Genomic DNA, 10,035 nt, shown 5'->3' with positions numbered 1-10,035 from the left:
CTGGGTCCCAAAGCCGCTTGTCCTCAGATCACCTGGCCAGCCTCCCCTCACTGTGATGTGGGGATTAAAGGACAGCCAGGGCAGGTCCTCTGTGGCTTTTCAGGTCCCAACATGGAAACCATCCAGGCACCTGCATCCCAGCCACCTGGGAAGCCTGCCCCCAGCCCCCACTGCTGCTGGCCCTGCTTCCCCCACCAGCCACACTGGGGATTGTTGCATGTCTGGAATGGACGGAAGGTGACTCCTACTGGTTCTGGAGACCCCAACCCTGGACCCCAACCTTTACCCAGGGCCTTGACCTAGAGCCAAGAACCTGAACAGAGGTCCCAGCCTGACATCTGGAGCCCCATCCCCAGTGCCTCCACCACCCTTGTCCCCTTGGATGCCCTTGTGGCTCAAGCCCCACCCCCCTTTGGGACTCTCATGGAATGCCACTCTGAGTGACTCCGTTTCTATCTAAAATAGCCTCCCCCCTCCCCACAATGCTTATGCTGCCCAGCACCACCAGGCTAGCACCTGGCGCTCACCACGGGGTTGGTGTGTGACCCCTTCCCACCACCCGACCCAGAGCTCAGGGCTGGGGGACTGAATTGTGGGAACCCTGGACCACGCAGACTTTAAGCCTCTCAGCTCCAACTGCTTCTCTCCAGGGGCAGGGGGCATCTTCCTGCCTGTACCCTTTGAATAAACCAGCCACTCTGAAACTCCACGTCACTGATACACCAAACCCATGGATGAGCCCTCCTGGCCTGTGTGCTCCCCCTTTGCGGGGGGGTGGTAGTGAGTGTCTGCTGTGGAGGACAGGTGGAAGCTGGGGCTGGAGGGTGTCCGGCTGGGTCAGTCCGCCAGTCCTAGAAGGTGAGAGTCCAGGCCCCTCATCTCAACAGAGGGACACCCCCACCCCCAAGGATGGAAGGGTTGGGAGCGGGGGCAGGGACCCCTTCCTGGGAGTTTGTTAGAGACAGCCAAGGGGAACGCCTTTGCCTGGGAGTGTGGTCGGTAGCGTGGGCTGCCCACCCACGGACCTCGACCACGGCCATCACTGGAAGCCCAGTGAGAAGTCGGTCACGCTGCTCAGCTGTGCTCAGATGGAAAGTCCCGGCCCTGCCTTTGGCCACAGGGGCCTGTGTCGCTGTCCGCTCTGGGCCCCGCACGCCGTGCGCTTCTGGCACACCCCGCCTGCTGGTCTGCGTGAGACCCGACGGGGCAAGGGGCTGGCCAAGCTCACGCCGCGGGTCGGAGGCAGGGCTGGAGCCCTGGAGCCCGGCGGGCCAGGAGTCGGGAAGGGGAGGCGACGGCGGCGAGCCCCAGGGGCTCCGGGACCCGCGCCCCGCGCTCCCCAGCCTGGGCGCCCGCTCTGGCCCGAGAGCCGCGCTCCGGCCGCCACTGCCTAAGGCGGCAAGGACCTTCCGGGGACCTGGGGGCCGAGGTGTCCAAGGCAGTGGGGACCCTAAACGGCCCCGGGCGACAGCGGACAGACCCTGAGCGCCAGCCCGGAGAACACTAACCCTCTACACGCCGCCCCCGCCCCGCCCCCGCCCCCGTCCCCGCCCACGGCCGCCCACCCTCGCGGCCCCGCCTCCTTGGCGGGGGCGGGGCCACGTCCAGGGCACGCAAAGCGCGGTGGAGCGGCGGGGGCGGGGCCTGTCCGGGGGCGGGGCCCGACCTGGGGGCGGGGCCAGCTTCAGCGCACGCGCCGTTCGCCGTCTCCTGCCGCGGCCGCGCGCCGGGCTGGGCGGCAGAAGGCGGGGCGCGCGGTGGCCCCGCCCCCGGTCGGCGCGCGGGGCGGCTGAGGGGCAGCGGCAGGAGGTGGCTGCGGCCGCGCGGGGGCCGGCTGACGGGCGCGCGGCGGCGGCGGGGGCGTGGCGGCCAATGAGGGCGGCCGGAGGGGGCGGGGCGTCGCGCGGTTTTGTTCCGCCGGCCGAGGCGCCGCGCCTGTGCGGGAGGAGCGCGGCCTGCAGCGGCCGGGCCTCCTCGCTCCGCCGCGGTCGCGCCGCCATCGGCCGCCGCGCCGAGCTCAGGTACCGACCGCTGGCGGCCCCGCAAGGCGCGGGCTGCGCGCGTCCGTCTGTCCGTCTGTCCGCGCTCCCGGGAGGACGTGCGCGCGGCCGTGGGGTCCCGGGTGCACTTGGGCCGGACCCTGCCCTCCGCCGGCCCCGGACGCCCCCCCGGCGGTGCGGCGGCCTCGCCTGTCAGCGGCCCGGTTTGAGGCCGTCGGAGCGCACGGGGCCGCCCGGTGCTTCAGGCCGTGGGCGACCCGGAGAGCCTGGCGGCCGCGGGGCAACAAGGGTGCGGGCTCCTGGGTCGCGACTCGGGGTTGGGACCCAGCGCCGCGCGGACGACCCCACTGGACCGGCCCCGGCCCCACGCACCCCGGGTCCCCAGTGCCCCCGAAGTTCCCGCGACCCTCGCGCACTTAGTGGGGTCCGCGTATCCCGAGCCCTCCACGCCCCCCGGGTCCCCCGACGCCCTGGCGCACCTCGGGTCTCCTGCGCACTCCAGCAGCCCGAACCCCCCGACGTCCCCGAGTTCCCCGCGCACCTCGAGCTTCCTGCGTCCCGCGGGCACCGGCACCCTGGCCCCCCCCTCCCCGTGCTCTCTGCGCGTCCGACGCACCCTGACACTCCTAGGCCCCCGTGCACCCCGGGCCCCTGCGCATCCGGAGCCCCCTGATTCACCTGGGCCCCGCGCACCCCGGGCTCCCTGAGCACCCCGAGCCGCCTGCGCACCGCGAGCCCTCGGGCACCCGGCTGCGAAGGGCTGGCCGGCCGCGCCTAGGGCGCGCTGCCACTTGTTGAATCAACTCTCCGCGTCGGCCTTGGCGAGCCGCTGTCGCTGCAGCCGGCCGTGCGCGCCGCGGTGCCGAGCAGGACGGGCTGGAGCCGCCGCCGCCGCGGGTTCACGTGCTTGTCATTTCGTAGAGCTAGGAGGACGTTTGACGCGATCAAACGGCGCGCGGAGCCCAGGCGGGGACCGGGCGGCGTGCGGAGGGGCCCCGGCAGCCTGCGGCGGCCGCTGGGAGTGGACTCCGAAGCCGCCTTCCGTCCCCGCGTTAGCCTGGAGGCATAAGTCCGAACGACTTCCCGACTTCGCCCGGAACGGAGAAGGGAACGTGGGGTGTAGGTACCTCGTCTACTTTCCTTGATTTCTAGTTTGTTATTGCCTTACTTCGCAAACCCAAAGCCACTGCCTTGGAGTCAATTCTGACCCATAGCAGCCGGGTAGGACAGAGTAGGAATGCCCATAGGGTTTCCAAGGCTGTAATCTTTATGGAAGCCGACTGGCCACATCTTTCTCCGGCAGAGCGGCTGGTGGGTTGGAACGGCCCGCCTCTCGGTTAGCAGCCACGCGCTCAACCGCTAAGCCTTTTTAGTCAGCAGGTAGGAAGTAATTTTTATCTTAATGTAAGTGCAGCCATGGCTCTTAAGTTTATCCTTCAGTGTGTGAAGCCGGACTCTGGAGGCATCGTATTTCACCCCTGAGTACCTTTACTTTGACTCTAAGCTTTCATAACTTTAAAATGCTTCCTTTTTTTTTTTTTAATAACTCAAACTTGATTCATTGCTTAGTTGAGTTTCTGATGACCTCTCCTCACTGAGAACTTTCTAGAATAAGTCAGTTTGACTTCACAAATGTGCTCCAGTTTTAGAATATTGGAGTTAAGAAGTTTAACTTGGGCATGTTAATTCTGCTTCTTTAAAAAGCTCAGCTGTCCCCTCACTGTTGAGGGAGCGTGTCCACCATCCAAGTGGGTCGGCGGGCAGGGAAGCCTGGCCTCTCTGAGGATGGTGGAAGGGAGGGACGCTCTCTGAATGGCTTGATTTTGAAGCTTTTGACTCTGATCCCAAAATGGCCACTGGAATTATTTAGAAACAGTAGTGTTTCTTTTAACTGAGTTAGTAATCAATTCAGACACTTGTGCTTCAGGTCTTCATTTTATCCTCCCCGCCCCCAGCCCCGCAGGAGTTTCCCAGGTGACAATACCCCTGCCCCCTGCCCCCCTGCCCCCCTGCCCCCCAGATCCTTTGTGCTGTAGGCGGTGGGTGGTGGTGGCAGTTCTGGTCCCCTCCTGTGACTTGATAGACCATTCCCCTCACTGTCCTGTGAACTTAGAACTTGGTTCTGGAGCTTTTGTCCCTCTGGTGAGCTTCGCAATGCCACTCAGAGGGCTTATGTGACCGGGATGGCAGCATGCAGCATGTGGTGTGAACCTGAGATCCCTTTGAGCTGTGTGTATCAGTCAGTTCCACGGAGAGATGGTAACGGGCCTGCCTCCTAGGATGGACCCTTATATTTTCTTATGTTGGATTGAAGGAGCTCTAGTGGCTCAGTGGTTAAACGCTTAGCTGCTAATGGAAAGGTTGATGGTTCGAACCCAGCAGCTGCTCCTCAGGAGAATGATGTCGCAGTTTGCTTCCGTAAAGATTACAGCCTTGGATACTCTATGGGACAGTTCTATTCTGTCTTATAAGATTGGCTGTGAGCTGGAATTGACTCGACGGCAACAGGCTTTTCTTTTTTTTGATGTTGAATTGGGGGCCACAGGAAGAAGGGGAACAGTTCTCGTTGCTACTGGAAGTCTTTTAAAACAGAGAAAATGCCACAGTATCCTTTTTTTCAGTGGCTGCACTGGGGTATTTCCTGGGCGTAGAGGCATTTGCTCACAGGCACGTCTGTGCACAGGGAATAGCCGGATGAGGTGGTGCTCATGATGGGGGAGGGGGGCTTATTGGGAGGTAAAAGAACGAAGAGAACACCTGAGTACCTCTTCCTGACATTTCAGGCATTTAAGAACCATGACTTTTCTAGAAAGCAAATTAAAACCCTTATAGCTTGTTGTGTAGTAATAACTTCTTAAATGAAAATTGACTTTCATATTTCAAGTATTTGTTATAAATGGGCATACTTTAAAAATCTGTGTCAGGGACTGGACCTGGGCACTGTCCTACATCTTATTTAATTTGATACCTCACGGTCTGGTGAAGTGGGTGGTTCTTTCCCAGTTTCCATCAAGGAAACCCAGGCCCAGAGAGGTGAAGTCACTTGCCCAGGAATACACAGCTAGTACATGGGCAAGCTGGAGTTTGATCCTCCATCTTGTGTCCAAAGCTCGGCTTACATCCCTTATCTCATAACAAAATGATTTGATGAAATTTATCCCCTTAAATGTGGAGCACGCTATACTTATGAGTATAGAGGTAATGGTGGTTGTCTCCGTTTTAAAGACATAAAGCTCTTTCTCCATTTTAAGGCACACAGTTTGTTGGTTTGGAAAGATAACATTTCCAAAATAGTTTCTGTGCCCTTTTAAACTAAAGACTCTGCTGTTCAAACCCACTGGTTGTGGGTGTTAATATTAGATGCTTGTTATTTAGGAAAGGTGATTTTTCTTTTCTTTTTTTTTTACTTTTGTCCTATTTTTGCAAAGGTATTTCTTAGAGACTCTAGAAGTCTTGGAGCCCTGGTGGCACAGTGGTTTAAGAGCTCGGCTGCTGACCAAAAGGTCAGCAGTTGGGATCCACCAGCCGCTCCTTGGAAACCATATGGGGCAGTTCTGCTCTGTCCTATAGGGTCAGTATGAGCCGGAATGGACTTGACAACAGTGGGTCTGGGTTTTTTGGTTTTCTAAAAGTCTTGCACGTGTTTTATCAATACCACCAGCTTGTGGCACAGATAGAGGGCTTTGTTTTACACTTACCCAGGAATCGCTGATTCTAGCACCTCTATATCCCCTAGAGAAGGAGACGCTGGACCCCTGAAGTGGAGTTGTACCCTAGAGCTATTGATTTGTGGCTTCAGTGAAGGTGATCCAGCGCTGTCGGTGGTCTGAGTCAACTTCACTCATGTGGCTTGTCTTGCATATGGAGACTTCCTCCACGCCCCTTTTCTTCCTCGGCCTCCGTGTGGTGGAAGAGTCCTAGTTATGACTGGGCTACAGCAACGTCAGGCCATTTGGCTCCATTCTCTTTCTTAAGTGTGACTGTTGTGGTTACTATGGCAGCATAACAAATTACCTCTGAAATTGGTGGCTTGAAACAACAATAATCAATTATCATCTCATGGTTTCTGGGTTCCTGCAGTGTCTCAGCTGGGCAGGACTTGCTTGCTTGAGGTCTCGCGCAGGTTGTTTGGTTGGTGTCCGTGGCAGGAATGTCTCCTTGCAGACGTTCTCATACCTGTGCCTGGTGCCTGGGCTGGGAAGACGTGAACAGCAGGGATTCCTTGGGCCTCTGGTCTCTGTACATGTCTCTGCAGCATGGTGGCTTTGGGGCATGTCCCATAGGAGAGCCAGGCTGCAGTTGTGGAACCTGATTTCATCTTAGAAGTCCTCCAGAGTCCTGGACGTTCCTCTGGTGAGGAGCTAGTCACTAAGATCTGCCCACGTTGAAGGGAGGAAACGAGACACCACCTTTTCAGGGGAGGGAATGCTGCTGGCGCAGTGGCTAAGAGATTGGCTGCTGACCACAAGCTTGATAGTTTGAATCCACCAGCTGCTCCTTGGAAACCCAGCAGGACAGTTCTACTCTGTCCTGTAGGGTCACTATGAGTCAGAATTGACTCAACGGCAATGGATTTTTCAGGGGAACGATACCAAAGAATCCGCAGGCTTGTTTTAGAATCTCTCTCTACCTCATGAGTGCGTGTTAATAACTGATGTTCAGCCAGGCTGTCTTTGGGTTAAGCAGCATTGTTCAAGTGCCCTTTGAGAGAAAACTAAAAAGAATCTCGGAACCTGGAGTTTGGTGCCATTGTGTTAGCCATGTGGTTATAAATCAGTAGGCATCTCCTTGAATTTGGAGTGTTTACAGTTGAACAGCATTGGTGGACTTGATCGTTTTTGTCTTCTATCAAAACCCATTCCAGGATCCCGATGCCTTTGTGTGGGAAAAGGGAACCACTTTGGTCTTCTGACTGCTGTTTCTAGGACACATTTGTTGACAGCGTGCTCTGTGTGAGGCACCGGGCTGGCTGCCTCGCGCAGATCCTGATTTCATCCGCACAGCCACTTCTTCAGCAGGTACCGTTGTTACCTCCGGTTTCTGGCTTCAGGACCCAGAATCGATGGGGTTAGGGAATTGACCAGAGCCCAGATTTGAACTCAGGTGTCTGAGTCATAGTGAAGAGGGTCTGAGTTGAGTGCCTGGGCCAGTGTCTGCTGGGTACTCGGGAGTCAGAGGGAGCTGCTACTCAGAGGTGACTTTTCCCCTCCTCCCAGGCTGTGGTGCCCCAGAGGCTGGGCATCCATGTGAATTTATTTGTTCTACAAATACTCACTGACTTCCTCCCTGTGTTGGGTAGGCAGCCTGCTGGTGGAGATGCGGGGATGGGGGGATGAGTTCTGTGACTACCAAAGGAGCTGTCTGGGATGGGAGGCACGCTCTGTGTGACCAGTAGGTCACACTGCAACAAGGCCTGCACCAGGAGGCTCTAGGTGGTCTGGCTTGGGGTGATAGGACAGGCTGCGAGAGCTGGGTTTGAAAGGAAGCTTGCCAGGGTCCCAAGCAGGAGGAGGGTTTTCTGGTCATAGGCAGGGTCTGAGGTTGGCAGGCCAGTGAGATGGGGCTCTGGGCCAGGCCGGCTGGGTGTGGCCCTTTGGACTGAGGAGCCAGGTGAGGCTTTCAAACAGTGCGAAGTGGTCAGAGTCCCATCAAAAAACATTTCTATAGAAAGATTCAGCACACTCTTGTTCTGCTTATTGCCACCGAAATGGTCTTAAAAGGAATAAAAAAGAATAAACCCTCAAGGGCAAGAGACAGGAAAGGACAGCAAACCTGAAGGATGGAAAGCAAATACATAAGTGTGACTGTCTTAGAACGGAAACCAGTTGACATGGAGCTGACCCCGACTCCTGGCGCCCCCACGTATTAGAGTAGAACTGTGCTCCGTAGCGTTTTCAATGGCTGATTTATTGGAATTAGATTGGCAGGCCTTTCTTAGGAGGTGCCTCTGGGTGGACTCGAACTGCCAATCTTTTGGTTAGCAGCCGTGTGTGTTAACTGTTCGCACCACCCAGGGAGTAGAAAAGGCAGAAATGTAAGCACCAGTAGGAGAGAAGCAGCAAGAAGCCTCCCCCATCCTGGGATAGAGTCCCAAGTGGAGGTAGCAGGCACCTCGGAAAGTGAGGGCGGTAGCTGAAGGCAGAAGGATCGGCTGCTCCCTGATGGAGGTGCTCATCACTATCATCATCTTCATTATTGCCGTTCCCTGTTCCCCAGTGGAACTGGGAGGAGACCCCAGTCTGGGGGTCAGCAGGCAGAGACAGGGGCAGGGCAGGTGCCAGCAGGAAAACGGATCAGGAGGCTTCCCATGCGTCAAGCCCCCAGCAGGAGCGTGGTGGCCTCACCCGTGAAAGGCTGAGCTGCTGTGGGAAGCTGGTGTACGTCCACTGACACTGGGTGGCACCTCCCGCTGGGTCTGCCCAGCCATTCTGAGTGAGACCTGCCAGTCCACAAACCCTACCCCTGCCCACAGAGCTGCTCTGTGTCTCAGGTGTTGGAAATTTTATGATTTGACACACAAAGGTGTGTGTAAGTTAGGAAGCATGTTGAAAGAACATGAGTTCCCAGCCTCAGAACAGAAGCCCACAGTACTGTGACCAGTGTGGCCCTCCTTGACCCATTCCTCATCAGTCTTGTGTCCAACCAGTATGCTTGATTTTGTGGATTTCTGTCCCTTAAAAAAGAACAAAAATGCACAGGAACTTGAAATGCTTATAGACTCGTAAGATCCCTGGGTGGTGCAAACGATTTGTGCTCGACTACTAACCTAAAGGTTGGCGGTTCGAACCCACCCAGTGGTGCTGTGCAAGAAAGACCTGGTGATTTGCACCCATAAAGATTACAGCCAAGAAAATCCTGTGGAGCACAGTTCTACTCTGTAACATATGGGGTTGCCACCAGTTAGAATTGACAACAACAGTTTCTTTTTTTTTTGATAGATTCACAGGAAGTTGCAAAGAATAGTAGAGAGTCCCAGGTACCTTTCACCCAGCTTCCCACAATGGTGGTATTTTGCGTAGCTGTAGTACAGTCTCAAAAGTCAGGAAGTTGACTTTGGTATATTACTGTTAACTAGACACCAGACCTTACTCAGTTTCACTGTTTTTTTTACATGCATTCATTCCTCTCCGTGTGTGTGTATTTCCATGGAGATTTATCCCATGTTCAGATTCGTTTAACCACCTCCATAATCAGGACACAGAACTGTTCTATCACCTCAAAGAAACTCCCTCTTGCTACCTGTCTTAGTCATCTACTGCTGCTGTAGCAGAAATACCACAAATGGATGGCTTTAATAAAGAGTTTATTTCTTCACAGTAGAGTAGGCTAAAAGTCCAAATTCAGGGCGTCAGCTCCAGGGGAAGACTTTCTCTCTATACCGTCTCGTCAGTCTTCTCCGGACTAGGAGCTTCTCTGCACAGGGACCCTGGGTCCAAAGGATGCACTCTGCTTTCTTGGTGGTACGAGGTCCCCCCTCTCTGCTCCCTTCCCTTTTCCTTTTATCTCTTGAGAGATAAAAGGTGGTGCAGGGCACACCCTAGGAAAACTCCCTTTACATTGGATCAGGGATGTGACCTGGGTAAGGGTGTTACAATCCCACCCTAATTCTCTTTAACATAAAATTACAAGCACAGAATGGAGGATGACCACACAATACTGGGAATCATGGCCTAACCGAGTTGACACATATTTTGGGGGGACACAATTCAATCCATGCCACTACCCCTTTATATTCTCCCCTCTCTTCCTTGGCAGCCACTAATCCGTTCTCCATCTCTGTAGGTTTGTCATTTTGAGAATGGTATATCAGTGGAATCATACGGCATGTGACCTTTGGAGGCTGACTTTTTTTTCTGTCAGCACCATGCCCTTGGGAGCCACACAAGTCATCACGTACCTCAGTCGTTTGTCCCTTTTCACTGCTAGGTAGGATTCTGTGTCTCCTGTGCCTTAAAAGAACTCCTTCTCAGCCCCCAATCATAAAAGTCTTAGAGTGTCTCCTAAAAGCCTTCCAGCCTAGCCCTCCATGCCTGAG

At 55.6% G+C, this 10,035-nt stretch overlaps 1 protein-coding gene across 3 annotated transcripts in view; it reads left to right on the top strand.

Annotated features, from left to right (window-relative positions):
• The first annotated feature begins 1,931 nt into the window (after positions 1–1,931).
• Positions 1,932–10,035, top strand: part of FAM53A (family with sequence similarity 53 member A) — a 57,806-nt gene continuing 49,702 nt past the window's right edge. For 2 of the 3 annotated variants that reach the window (XM_049886589.1, XM_049886586.1), the window contains exon 1: positions 1,932–2,021. The gene's annotated coding sequence lies outside the window, so the exon portion shown is untranslated. Of the gene's footprint in view, positions 2,022–2,199; positions 3,120–10,035 lie in introns of those variants that run through there. The other variant, XM_049886588.1, reaches the window with a different exon arrangement.

The sequence above is a fragment of the Elephas maximus genome, chromosome 5 (genome assembly GCF_024166365.1).
Source record: "Elephas maximus indicus isolate mEleMax1 chromosome 5, mEleMax1 primary haplotype, whole genome shotgun sequence".
Taxonomy (NCBI): Eukaryota; Metazoa; Chordata; class Mammalia; order Proboscidea; family Elephantidae; genus Elephas; species Elephas maximus.
Note: the sequence above shows the minus strand (reverse complement) of the source record. Positions and strands in the feature narration are given on the sequence as shown.